This window comes from Chanodichthys erythropterus, chromosome 3 (assembly GCF_024489055.1).
Source record: "Chanodichthys erythropterus isolate Z2021 chromosome 3, ASM2448905v1, whole genome shotgun sequence".
In the NCBI taxonomy this organism is placed as follows: Eukaryota; Metazoa; Chordata; class Actinopteri; order Cypriniformes; family Xenocyprididae; genus Chanodichthys; species Chanodichthys erythropterus.
The window spans coordinates 12,817,286-12,831,845 of record NC_090223.1 but is presented as its reverse complement, the minus strand read 5'-3'; the positions used below and the strand labels follow the sequence as shown (position 1 = coordinate 12,831,845).

General features: G+C 35.4%; 1 protein-coding gene and 1 pseudogene across 1 annotated transcript in view; one reads left to right on the top strand and one right to left on the bottom strand.

Moving 5' to 3' along the window:
- The window catches only part of LOC137017073 (zinc finger protein 502-like), a 634,288-nt gene that overhangs the window by 264,106 nt on the left and 355,622 nt on the right, over positions 1-14,560 (bottom strand). The gene's annotated exons all lie outside the window — the stretch shown is intronic.
- Positions 3,023-10,675, top strand: LOC137017109 (DLA class I histocompatibility antigen, A9/A9 alpha chain-like; annotated as a pseudogene).

The window sequence follows — 14,560 nt, the reverse complement described above, 5'->3', positions numbered from 1 at the left end:
GATCCATAAAGGTACTAAAAACACATTTAAATCAGTTCATGTGAGTACAGTGGTTCAATATTAATATTATAAAGCCACGAGAATATTTTTGGAGCGCCAAAAAATCTAAATAACGACTTATTTAGTGATGACCGATTTCAAAACACTGCTTTAGGAAGCATCGGATCATAAATGAATCAGTGAGTCGAATCATGATTCAGATCGCTGGTCAAACTGCCAACGGCTGAAATCACGTGACTTTGGCGCTCCGAACAGCAGATTCGACACACTGATTCATCTGTGCTCCGAAGCTTCCTGAAGCAGTGTTTTGAAATCGGCCAGTTAAATTACATTTTAAAAGTTTTTTTTTTTTTTCAAAGTTTACTTAAATTTAAGGGTCTATTTGTTGTCCCTTACTAAAAAAAAAAAAAAAAAAAAAAAAAAAAAAAAAACAAGGATGCTGAAACAGAGCTGAATTCATTAAAGTGATCAAAATGAAACACAATGTCCGTTGTCAGTGTGAACATGAGGAGAAAGTGGAGGAAAATAATGTTGCAGTATTTGAAACACTGAATGATGCAGTCCATCACATGATATTGATCAGAACAGGATCAGAATAATAAAATAACACTGTAATGGGCAAATAATTTAGTGTTAAAATCCAGAAGTCAGAAAGAGATTTTACAATGTTTTGAACTTTTTCTTTTTTTTCAGACGATCCCAACCAAATCATCTCCCATTTGACAAACTAATGAGAAAAACGTCAGGATGGTATTAGAAAATAAAAATAAAGCATTAATATAGCGGTTTGATTCTCATCTTTGGACCTTCAGCAGTATCAGTGAATGACACAGTCTGGTTATTTTTCAGTTTTTCATGTTGACACTCTTTCATCATCTCTGTGAGCTCCAGAACATGCTGCAGTTTTCTTTCTGTCGATGCTTGTTTTCTGACTTCATCTTCATGTTTCATTTCATTATTCTCTTTCTCTTCTCTTTCTTTTCTCTCCCTCTCCTCTTTTTCTCTTCTCTTTTTCTCTTCTCACTCTCATTTCAGATCTTCAATTCTTTTCTTCCATCTGTTTCTCTCTTCTTCTCTTATTTCATCTTCTCGTTTTCTTCTCTCACACTCTTTTTTTCTCTCTCGCACCAGTCGTTCATAATCTCTTTCCATTTTTTAGTTTTCTTTTCTTCATATTCTTCTAGAAGCTCATTTGTGAGGTCAGGCAGTGATGTTGGCGAGAAGGTCTGGCTCACAGTCTCCGCTCTAATTCATCCCAAAGGTCTTCTATCAGGATGAGGTCAGGACTCTGTGCAGGCCAGTCATGTTCCTCCATAGTCTTTATGGACCTTGCTTTGTGCACTGGTGCAGTCATGTTGTAACAGGAAGGGACCATCCCCAAACTGTTCCCACAAAGTTGGGAGCATGAAATTGTCCAAAATGTCTTGGTATGCTGAAGCATTAAGAGTTCCTTTCACTGGAATTAAGGGTTCAAGCCCAACCCCTGAAAACAACCCCACACCAAACTTTACACTTGGCACAATGCAGTCAGGCAGTAGGGTACAACGGGACAAAAGGCACCTTTGATTTTATTTTTCTCTAAACCACTAGATGGCACAAAACACAAAACTTGCTGCAGAAGTTTCCTAAATATCGCTTTTCGAACGAACATGCATATTTGTCTAATCTTTGACATGATCACGGGCAGGTATAGTTAATTTAATATTTGATGTTTTTTAAAAAATGTTGTTGATTTAAGTAGCAAATGAGAATCCATTAAATTAATGTTTGTATTTTCAGACAAAAGTCTTCTTAATGATTTTCAGTTTTGTTCAAGGTAATTAAAGCAGCAGTTTTTCATTAATGAAGAATATGTAAAAGTATGGTATTTGGGGTAAAAAGCACCGCTGCTGTTGGAGCAAAAGGCACAATAATTAACATGATAATGAATAGCTGGGTAAATGGTTAGATTCACATAGCAAATATCATTTATCATATTGAGTATCCAACTTAGAGATATACCCTTATTTGTAATGAAACAATCATATTTTAAAATATGATATTAATCATATCACAATAAAATATCATTTATTGTTACTACTGTAAATCTATATTAATATTATTGGATCACCTTTAATGCTTAAAGAATGATTACTTTTAAAAAATAATGTATTTTTAAAATATATTTTTATATTAACATAGGCCTATTTTAATGACAATATATTTATTGAACAAAAATCAATTTTGTTTATTTATCAAAATAAACATAAAATAGTACAAACTTTTGATTCTTTGTGAGGTTATCACTGTTATTGTCCTGTTTATTACAGTGAATCTGCTTTGAATCTTTGAAGCGCTGTAGAAATAAAGCTGACTGATGATTATAGTTTGTTCAGCGAGTGTTGTGATGTGTTTAGTGAGAGTCTCTGTACAGATGAAGGTGTCAGTGGATCACAGATGCTGTTTCTCATCTTAACGCAGCAGATCTTCTGCTCTTGTGCTGTCTGTGTAGTGAAGCAGCTCACTGTGATCTCAAGCAGAGCTAGACATGTAATGAATAGTTAAATCTGTCATCAATCCAACTTAAGACATTTCACACTTTATTATACAGTATTTCAGAATACTATCCAGTGTTGATGTTTGTTGTGTGTCCAGCAGATGGCGCCAAATCTCCATTCAAACAGGTGAGACGCGTTTCATTCATACAGAGGCTTCATCAGTCTGATCACGTGAACGTTATTACACCTGTACAGCATCTGTGAAGTTACATTTCTGACCAGTGCTCGCTTGTATCGTACCCGAACTTTTTCTTGCGATTAGGTGTTGTACCAAATTCAGGCAGCGACTTCAAAGGGGTAATAGTCTTGCAGACCCCAGAAAAAATGCGATTAGCTCCGTAATCTGTACACGACTTGATGATGGCTTCAGTCCCCTTTAACAGAATAATAACACAATCCAGTAGTTTCGCATAGTGACTGATGACTCGATGATCGAGTGGGCGGGGCTTCTTTAGTTCAGGTGCGTTCAGACAGGTGCGTTAAAAGGAAAAGACACCCGCTTCAACTGGCTTTCTAGAAAGATGATTTAAAAATAAGACTGTTGCCGACATGTTAAGACAGACATGCGATCCTCTGTGATTCTACTGCTCGTTGGGATTTCTCTCGCATTTGCCGGTGAGTTGTTTATTTTGTTTAGATTCATTTTAGTTTTGACGATTAAAAATTAACGCTCGGCACTTCCGGTTTGGCAAGACGATCTACTGTTTTTATCTATTTGCATCTATCTTTAACGTTGTAACTTTTATCATTAAAACAACTTTTTATTTAGGCTACTGTGACAAATATCATATTTATGTGACATATTGTGTATTTAAGCAATAAAGACCCATATTAGTCGTCTGCTGTTAATTTTACTTTCACTTTTGTAAACACAGTTGTTAAATAACCTGTCAACATGTCAGACAAATTAAAATGCTGAACAAAATTAAATTTGTAGCAGTTTTGCACATTGACAGTCTGAGATATGGGAGTTTTGTGTGTATCTTTGGATAGTTTACTAAATAAAATCACCATTGTGTTGCATTACGGTATTTTAACCACACAGTTTTACTTAAAACAATTTATCAAAAATGAACAATTATTCAGTTATTTGTAATATACAATGTCATTGTAAAAAATAGTTTCGATGGAGATAACTAGGCCTACGTTTTGATAGTTAGCTTTCTTTAAACCTTACTATTTTTTCAGAAGGGTGGTTGAATGTAGCCTAACTAGTTTAAAGAGTAGCTTGTCAAACCAGTTTCAGAGTAGATTCCCCAACAGTGTTCAGGCGTTGATTTTAAAGAATGCCTCTCAAAAATGCTGCCAACTTCTTTTCTCTCTCTCTCTCTCTCTCTCTCTCTCTCTCTCTCTCTCTCTTTCTCAAAAACACTGCTGGTGAAAGTTAAAGGTAGGCTATGTGTTGTGGCTGTATATCTCTCTGGGTTTAGTAAAGGTTCTTGGTTATTTGTTCTTTCAGCGTCACACTTTTATCTTTTGGAAATGCTACATGCTCGCTGTGACAGATATTGACATGTAAATCATAAATAACTGGGCAGGGTCTTTGAGAGTGAACCTTGTTTGTGCTTCTCCTATAATGCAGAAGAAGAATCAGTCATTTACCGTTCTCCTTGAATCTATTTGGTCAAAAATTACCATGTTGTTTAAAAACGCAAAACAACAAAAAATATGTCTCAGAATATCTTGTGTGTGGAATAAGTACGCACACCTACACACACACACAAACACAAAAAAAAACTTTTATGTTGGTTATGATAGAAAAGCTGCATTCGTTGGCAAAATAGTAATAGTGTTATACAAGCTGTGTTTGGAATAAAAAATTACACAAGCAACTTCAAATAAAAACAAAAGTTGGCCACATCAAGATAATTAACAGTTCCAAGTATGACATTTTACTGAAATATTGAAGTCTTATCATAACATACATTTAACAATGCCATAAGGATTTTATATCAACATTTTTGACACCATAGAAACTTCATAATTATTTCATAATTTCAAAAAAAGCCTAAAATTGACACACGGGACACCCTACGATCTCGTGGATGTAACGGACACGGGCACGTGGCAGCTATTGTAAGCCCATAAGCCCAAAAATGCAAAGAAGTGTGCCATTTGGGACAGGGCCATGGTTTGGGACACCACTAGAAATGGCTGTTCCCTAAAATAGTGCCCTATTCAAGGGTAAAGGGGGCAATTTCAGACACAGCGATTTCGGATACTTAAAAAAATGGTCATTTTGACACATACAATAAGTATATTAAACTGTTCAAGGCCAATAAATGGGCAAATATAACTTTGTTCTAAACTCACACACTCTGAGCAGTGGATGTGTTTGCATCTCTCAGACAGCATTCAGAAATATGGAGATATATTGTCTGTCTCTGCAGACTGTGATTCAAAAATCACTTGTTTTAAACCACAATGCTTAAAAACGCATGCAAATGGATAAAAATGAATAGAATATTAATTGAATATATAAGCTAATTGTGACCCATTTAATATGGCTGATTTCTGTCCACAGAAAAACACTCTCTAAAATATTTCTACACTTCTGTGTCTGGAGACAAGACGTTCACTGCAACTGGTCTGGTTGATGACGTTCAGTTCATGTACTTTAACGTCAACACAAAGAAAGCTTCACCAAAAACAGAATGGGTGAGAGAGATTGAAGAATCAGATTACTGGAAGAAACAGACACATTTATTGATTGAACAACATCACTGGATTTTAAACACCATCTGGACAGAGTCAGCAGGTACGCTGGACACACTATCACAAGTACATTCACACATAATATCTGGATTCTGATAACATGACCCAGAATGAATAATAAAATGAAAAATCAGGAATTTAGCGCATGCTGTTGAATAAAATGTTACATTTACACGTGTGGATAAAATATGTGGATGTCGCCTTTCCACTCAGATAACGATTGTAAGTTTCTTTTAGAGCTGTTCGAACTGCCCACTCTAAGCGGGACTCAAACCCGGGTCTCTGGCATGTGAGTCGGGTAATGTTAGGGAGGTTTGGTGGTATGGTGGGTTTAATTCTGGGTTAGAGATCGCAAACCAAAACTGGACCAATAAGCTCTGAGCGAAGTGACATACATCTGACACAATAAAGCCACTCCCCCTGCATCTCTTACTTCAAACTGCAGCAGTGTTTATTCCTGCCTCATAAATGTGTTTCAGTTCATGATATTTTTTCATAACAATCTCATCATCAATCAAACGAAGTCAATCAAACTGATGCTTTTCCATGTTCCGTGTGATTGGCTGTTTGCCTCAACGACTCAATGTTCCTTCGTTACTAGTTCTGAAATGACATTTGAGAATTAGTAATGAAGGTTTGGGCTCAACTGTTAAACCAACGCTATCTCACGACCAATTCGTACTTATTCTACGAGGTGGCTATTTCGTATAAATTCATACGACCTCACTCGTGCGAATTCGTACGATTTGTCTAAACCCCAGTAACGGTTAGGTTTAGGGGCGGGGTTTGGGGTAGGTCATTCGTATGAATTCATACGAATTTGTCAACTCGTAAAATACATACGATTTAGCAAAAAACGTATGAATTAGTACGAGTGAGGTCGTATGAATTCATACGAATTAGCCACCTCGTAAAATACGTACGAATTGCCGTGAGATCGGGTTGGTTAAACTGTCAACTTGAGATCTGAATCCGTGGTGGAAGGAAGTAGTTCCTCAAAAGAGGGTTTTAAAGACTATCCATTGTTTTGTTTTTTTCTTGTTTATTTACACACTTGTGCCTTCTTTTGCATAAACACAATATCACACTTGTTTGTTTGCGTAGAGTGTATGTTGTTCATATCATTCATATCGTCTCCTCAGGTGAGCACACATACCAGATAACCTACGGCTGTGAATGGAACGATGAAACTGGGAAAACAAGTGCGTTCCGTCAGTATGGATATGATGGAGAGGATTTCCTGTTTCTGGATTTGAAGAGGGATGAATGGATATCTCCAATGAAGCAAGGATTCAGGACTCAAGAGAGGTGTAACAATGAAACCATCCGTCTTTTGCACTGGAAAAACTACCTTAAAATGGATTGTATTGAGACTTTGAAGGAGCTCCTGACGCTTGGGAAGAGCAGCCTGGAGAAAACAGGTACATGATTATTATCAGTTAGTGCATAAAAACAAACGTGAGTCATTTTTACAGTTGAAACTGCAAGACATTGTGCTGCTGAGATGGTATGAAAACAATTCATAGGCATCAGTGAACAAAGTTTATTAATACACATTTAAGTGATTCCGAGAATTTGAAGTTGATGAAAAATGGGAAAAGATGCATGTTCAAAATTATTCAACCCCCAAAAGTCAAATTTTGTGCAGAATCTTTTATTCTTCATAACCTCCAATAAACGCTGCCTGTAAGTGTTTAGAAGCTTCTGTCACCTCTCTACTGCAATCTTGGCCCATTCCTCGCTTGAAAAAGCTTCCAGATCACTGATAGACTTTAGTTTCCATGTTACCTCTGCTTTCTACAAATTCCACCAAATATTTTCAATGAGATTTCAATCTGAATGCTGTAGACAGACTGTAGACTGAAGACAGGCCACTCAAGAACATTCTACGGCTGATCCCTGAACCAAGCTTTGATTTGGATGTAAACTTTGGGACATCTGTCCTGCAGGAAAGTCCACTGATCATCAAGCTTCAGTCTCTGCACCGAAGGCATTACACTGACTTGAATATGCTTCAATTAATGTGGATATACCTGTGGAGTTGTGGAAGAATGTTTTATGGAGGAATGTGACCAAACTTGAACTTTTTTACCCATGGATCAGTGGTACGTCTTGTGCAAAAAAGGCAAAGCTTATGAGCCGAAGAACACCATCTCCATGGTCCAACATGGAGGTGCTCCAATCTTGTTATTGGGGTTCTTTGCTGTTGCAGGAAGTAGAAATCTTGACTATATGAAGGACGGTGCAGAGACTGAAGCTTGATGATCAATGGACTTTCCTGCAGGACAGCCATCCCAAAGTTTAGAAACAATGAATGTAATTATTTTGTGTATATTTCATTACTCATTTACTACATCTACATTAATAACATATTAAAATCCGATATAAATACCTCACATTTCTGCCACAACACCAGAGTTTCAGTTAGTGTTACTACAGTAAATCCATGGTAAATTTGAATGATTTGAGGATTAAGTAGTACCCTATTCCAGCTGGATTGTTGTGGCTCAGTGTTTCTCTTGCTTTCCACGTCAGTTTTGTTGAGAATGTCAGCACGGTTTCATCTGTCTTTAGTTTAAATCCCTGATAATCACAAGACAATTGTGGATCGTATCCTCTGTGCCAAACTCGAACGCTTCTCGCTGCATCTATTTAGTGGTCGCGTGATTGAGTTGAGCCGGTCCACGATGCATTTGTTCTCACTGCACTGTCTTTTGGGCAGAGTGGGGTTTTGGTTTTGGTGCTTTTAATTATTATTTTTTTAATACAAAACAGAAATGGCAGCGCTTATCAGTTATCAAATTATGTCACGATTTACTCCTACACCTGGCAAAATGTTTGATATGATGGTAAAATAAAAGTTACTTAGGTTGTGTTCAGACTGCAGGCAAAACTGGATTTTTCCTCAAATCAGATCTTTTCTGTCAGCACTAGTGATCAAATAAGATTTTTTTTTTCTGTCCAGACTAGTAAGACCAATCTGGATATACAAAAAGTCTTGAAATAACTTTACAGGGTCTCTCTGTCTCTCTCAGTCTCTCCTCAGGTGTCTCTGTTACAGACGAACTCCTCCTCTCCAGTGTTGTCACGTCACACACTTTTATCCCAGTGATATTACAGTCACCTGGATGAGAAACGGACAAGAGCTTTATAAGAATGTGAAGGTTGGGAAACTTCTTCCCAATGGGGACGGCACCTTCCAGAAGACTGTGACCCTCCAGACTGAAGCTGATGAGTGGAGGAAGAATGAGTTCAGCTGTGTGGTTGAACACCAGAGCAAAACCTTCAGAAAGACTCTGACAGAGAAGGAAATCAGGACTAATAATGGTAAGAGACTTTTAGTAGAAGCCAATGAATGTTTCTCAAACCACTGTCAGAGAGACCAGAAGATGAACCGCTGCGTCACAATACAGACACAAGTATGAGCTCGTAACTCCTGTTGTTTCCGCACTGCACTGGCTACTGTTAAATATAGCATTGATTTTAATTTCTACTATTTGTTTATGAAGCCCTCAATGAATTCAACCCCTCGTACCTGACTAACCTGCTTCATCCGTACACTCCTTCTAGATTTGCTCCCTCTGTTTCCACCTTTAAATCTGCTATAAAGTCATGTTTATTCTCTTTGTCTTTCAATACTTCTTGATCATGGTGTGATTGTTTTATTACTGCTGTGTGTTCCTTACATTTGGTAGTCTTATTTTTTCTTATTATTTATTTATTCATTTTCCTGTTCAGCACTTTGGTCAACCTTGGTTGTTTTTAAATGTGCTTTATAAATAAGTATTGTATTGTATAATTATTTTTTGTGTCTTCAGATCTTCTTTCAGCAATCTGATGTATGTTTTCTATAAACAGAAACAGCTGCTCCAGTTGACGTGACTATTGTTGTTCCTGTGGCGGTGATTCTGTCGCTGTCGCTCATCATTGCTGTCGTCTGGTATTTTGTATATCAAAGGAAATTGAAGTCAGGTGAGAAACAGTAATGCTTCATGATTATTATCTTTGTACTGATAGTGATATTACGTAGTATTATTTGAATCAGTAGGTCAGAACCAGTTTCTGTTTCAATTGTTCATTCATCATCTCCTACATAAATGTCCCTTAAAGGGTTAGTTCACCCAAATATAAAAATTCATTAATTACTCACCCTCATGTCGTTCCACACCCGTAAGACCTTCGTTCATCTTCAGAGCACAAATTAAGATATAAGCCAATAGACTAACCATGTAAATGAACAGCATGCATCAAAAGTATTTGGTTTTCAGTAGGAAATGTGTCATTTAAACAGCCCCTAAAGTAATAATTAATCATTTTTACAATGGAAGTGATTCAATTTAAAAACCAACTTTAGCTTGATAAGAATTTTCCTTTTGTCTCTGTGAAGCTGCTTTGAAACAATATGTGTACCAATAAATGAAGATGATTTGACTTTAAAGCAACAATTTATGTAAAACTGGTTTATTAACAACAGAAATTCATAACTAAAGCCTTTTGAGAATTAAAATGTTGGTGACATTTCATTTTTCAAGACTATTTTTCTTGATTATTGAACTTGGATTCCATTTTGATTGTTTTTCAGGATATGTTCCTGCTAAACGTGAGTATCCTGTAATCTGTGTTTGGTGTAACAGTATCAGAGGCGGTTGAGCTTTCTTTACAGAATAATGTGTTACATTTATATATTTAAACTTAAAATGTTTTGGTAATGTAGAATAATTTCTAAAATGAAGTAAATATAGATTATAGTATTATACAATTGTAAACATTGTATGAATAAGATATCTGCAAATCCAGAAGAAATGTTGGAATGGCTTTTTAATAGTTTATTTTTTGTTGCAGCGTCTCCCAGTGTATCTGAAAGCTCAGTTCAGTCATCGATAGTGGCGTGAGACGTGAATCTCGAGACGTGAGTTATGGTTTATTGATCACTGCAGCCGTCTGGAGCAGACGAGGTGAAGATGATTTAATGTGTGATTTTGATCATTTCAGGAGATCAGACGGATGATCGAGGAAAATCATCAGCTCTCACTCATATATCTACTCTCATCTTCAGTTTTCCTCATTCATCACATCATTTATTCACTTTATGAATATTAATGTACTGTTTATTTTTTATCATATCTTTTTTTTTTTTGGATATATTTTTAACAAATGACCTTTTATTATTATAAGGTGTACATAATAAATGTATCTAACAGGGTGACTGAGGGCCTTTCATAACAGTGATTGTTCATTTAGCCTCACTGACAATATGTGCTTATATATTTTACTGTTACAAAGAATCTACAAGAAGAAGAGATTTGACTGTTACAGTCAAAGACACAATAAATACATAGACAAACTCTTATATATGTACAAATCTATGATGAGCTGAAGCTGAAAACGTCATCCAACTGTTTGATGAATATTGATAAAGTTTAATAAAGCAGCTCTTGTAAAACAACTGAAAATAGATTGAAATGTTATTATTATAAACATCACAGTGTTTCTGTTAATTCAGAAAGGGTTTAAAACATGTCATGGTCTGTTCCTGAGGTCAATCATGTTTGATCTCTTCACATAATGTTGGTCTTGGTTTACAAGAATCCTAATTTAGTTTTCACGGGTTCATCATTAAAGTTCAACCATCACTTCATTTTCTCATTAACTTCAACACTGTTTCAATGTTAAATTAACTCTCTCAGTGTGAACACACATAAACACAGGCCTGGGTTCTTGAGGTTTTGATGTGTCCTCCACACTGATGTCTTCTGTTTATTCATGTGTGTACAGGTAAATATCAAGCCATCATTATGGTCATCACACACACACACACACACACACACACACAAAGACTGTTCTCTGATATTTTGCAGAAATACAACATTTTCATGTGATTTAAACCATCTCTTGTATTCAGTAAATGTTCTTTCTGAGCTCTTTCTTCTGGTGGACGGAGCCGATAACATCTGAAGAGTTTATGAATCTGTGATTGTTCAGAAGAGTTTAACTCCAGTAAAGACGGTTTATGTGTCTGAAGATCGGCATTACAGTGAGTATGTTTATTACAAGACATGAGGAAGACAACAAGCTATAATTGCAGATATAATAACATTGGAATTTGCAGTGCAGTGAAATACATCATCTTTCTCATCATCTTTCTGTATTTAGTTCATATACTCATTCATTGTGTTATAAATAACAAACACAGTGAGAGAGATAAAACAGTGTAGAAGAGCTGAATGAGGGATCTCGTGTTATCATGAAACTAAAAGCAGGTTTGTGAGGAAGAATTTCTCAGTGCTGCTGGAATAAAAAATATGGACATTTTCTGGAGAAATCTGTCACATCTTACACTTTGTGTTAAATATTGAGTGTTTCACAAAAAAAATGTGAAACTTAGTATTTATTTAAGTGTTTTTAGTTCTACCTTTCATGCTTTACTGCATATTTAACAGGTATACATTAACAGCATTTTTCTGTTTATTTTCATTATACATGACATACATCAACACTCAGTTTTGTCTATTAAAAAATTAATATAGATTTCCTGTAAGAAGTGTGTTATGTAAATATGTAGTAATAAGTACTTTTTTAATATGCCAAGTAATGTGGGTTTACACGTACAGGTAATTTGTTTTGGTGTGCTGGTGCTTAGAAATAGTAGAAATAAATATATGATAGGCATCTGTAAGGTAAGATAGGCCCTAATGTATTTATGCTTCTTATTTCAAAATTTCTTCTCTAAACAAGACATAAATTCATTTGTCTTTTAATATGATATTTTTAAACGAAGTAACGTGATTCGGATTGTAAATAAACAGCAAAAGATCTGTTCATTGTCCGTGTTTCGCGTTCGCGTCATCGTGACGTCAGCGTTTTACTTTCGGTTTCGTGAATGTGTTGAGCATAAAATCTTTGTATATTTTTTGCATTAAAAAAATGTGTTGAGCATAAAATGGCGCACAGTGCAGGTAATCTTTGATTAACAACAAAAATATGTACATTTTCATGCTAGACACGTAATGATATATATCAGATATACAATCAAACTAAAGCAATGACTGTAGTGTTTATAAAACATTTCCGTGTAAAAACATCTCGGCTGTAAGTAGGCTGTAGCTGTGTACGAGTTGCGCATCAAGGAAGCAGTAGCTAATGCTGCATCGCAGTTTTTTTTTTTTTTTTAAATTCGTTTAAAACTGGCAGATATAGGTACATTTGGTAAAAAAAAAATCATAACTATAGAGGTAAATAAAGAGTGATTACGAATTAAATCATTCTGAATCGTTTTGAAGACGTGCACATAATAATGTTGACCAGATTCACTTACAGTTGGTGTTGTTCTGTTGGTTTGCACAAGTTCAGATTATGATCGACCTCACAGTAAGTCAGATCAACAGTTACTGCAAGCTAATTTCAATCACAGTTATGGTTATTTCTATTCAGAGACTCTTATGTTGAAGTTTTTCATTTCCTTTTGGAGATCAGTTTTAATTTTCCATGTTTATTTCCTGTTTCCTGTGTATAAAAAAGGTACAACAAGGTTCGATTATAGGACCCATGTCCTATATAGAAATAAATAAATAGAAAGAAATAAAACTGTCTCAATTTTAAAGAGAACTCTTTGTGCCAAAAAAGTTCTAACGAGAAATGTCCTAAATGATTGTCCTGAAGGTTTTATTTCAATTTTATTTTTTATTGATAAAGTACACAAATAATTAATTAAATCTAAGTCTGTAAATAATCCTATAAAGGGTTCTGTATATGAAGCACATGACAGACTCTTTAAGGTCACGAGTGCGTACCCGACTTAAAGGTGCTAAAGAGGATCTTTTCGTCGACAGAGAAACCAAAGACTGTTACTGAGTTTTTTAAATGAGTGCATGTGTAAGAACAACCCCCATCCTTTCGAGGGAACGCCTCCCAAAACTCGTGCATGAGTATTGGAACACAAATAATATAATTTCAGAAGCAGTCATTTTGTTTCTAAGTCATTTTGTCAAGTGTTAATGTGTTTGTCAATAGATTGAACCATTGGGTAATAGACATTTTTATTCTATCCTATGTATTACTTTTTTAGCTAATATAGAGGAGGTAAACATAAATGTTTTTGTTTCTTTTGAAGCTTTAATGGGGGAAAGATTTCCTAAAAAAAATACTGAAGGGGACTTAAAGCACTTCAAGTTTATATATGACTTCTGATCAGAGTTTCTTTATGTATGTACAGTTCCGGAAGGAGTGAATATAATCATCTTAACTATTTTGACAGTATGTACATGTATTTGTCACACCCTGACACCACATGGACTTTCAGTTTGTTTGTTTTCATCAGTCACATGTGCTCCTTTGTTCTGTTTTCCCGCCACAATCAGTCACCATGGACACTGCACTAATCATCACAGCTGTCTGTCATTTGAGTTAATCGTCTGTGTATATAATTTCAGTTCAGTCGTTGTGTCTTTGTCCGGTCTCGTTTCGGTTATATGTGTATGTACCTCGACCTGTTTAGATTATATTAAACCTTATTTTGGAACTTTATTCATCTTTTTCTTCATCTGTCTGCCTGTTCACACGAGTTACAGAATTAGTGTTAACACGGCCCATCTGAAACAATTTACTTTGAGTGAAATAGCAACTGTATTCTGGAATGCAGATATGAGATGAGATATGACAAAAATATATTTGTTAAGTTCTAAAAGGTATAGATCAGTTTATTCAGAATAAAGATCATTATTCCATTTATTTGTTGGTAGAGAAATTATCCTTGAGCTAGCATATATATTCGTGATAGTTATTTGTTAAAAGATCTTTTTTCAAAGACTTCATGATTAAAATTCACAAAGGTATATTTTTATAGCTTCCTTTAATTATTGGTAGCATGTGTTATATAGAACATTGTATTTCTTTTGTAAAGATTTTTAGTTGATAGTGAACTTGTTGTTGTTCCATGATGGAGTCAAACTGGATGTTGAGGAGGTGAGATAAAAAAAAAAAAAAATGTTAGTTTCCATTTTTTTCCACCACACTGATAAAGTAGTAGTAATAATAGAAATCCTCCCAAAGACTTGGGCTTCTGTAAAGTTGTGAGTTTGATTCTTGGCAGTGTTCGAACTATACCGTGGAGCCCACTTGATTTTTTTTTAACAATGAGTTACAGTTACTTACATTACTTGTTTGATGCAAGCACTATAGAGGACAAATCACTATACAGGATTTACCCCATGTTACATTATCGACACAAAGTGATAGGTGAAACAAACAGGCACCCACAAATAGTAAAGCATCAGGCTGTCTTTGAGTTCACAAGAGCAACGGTTAAAGTT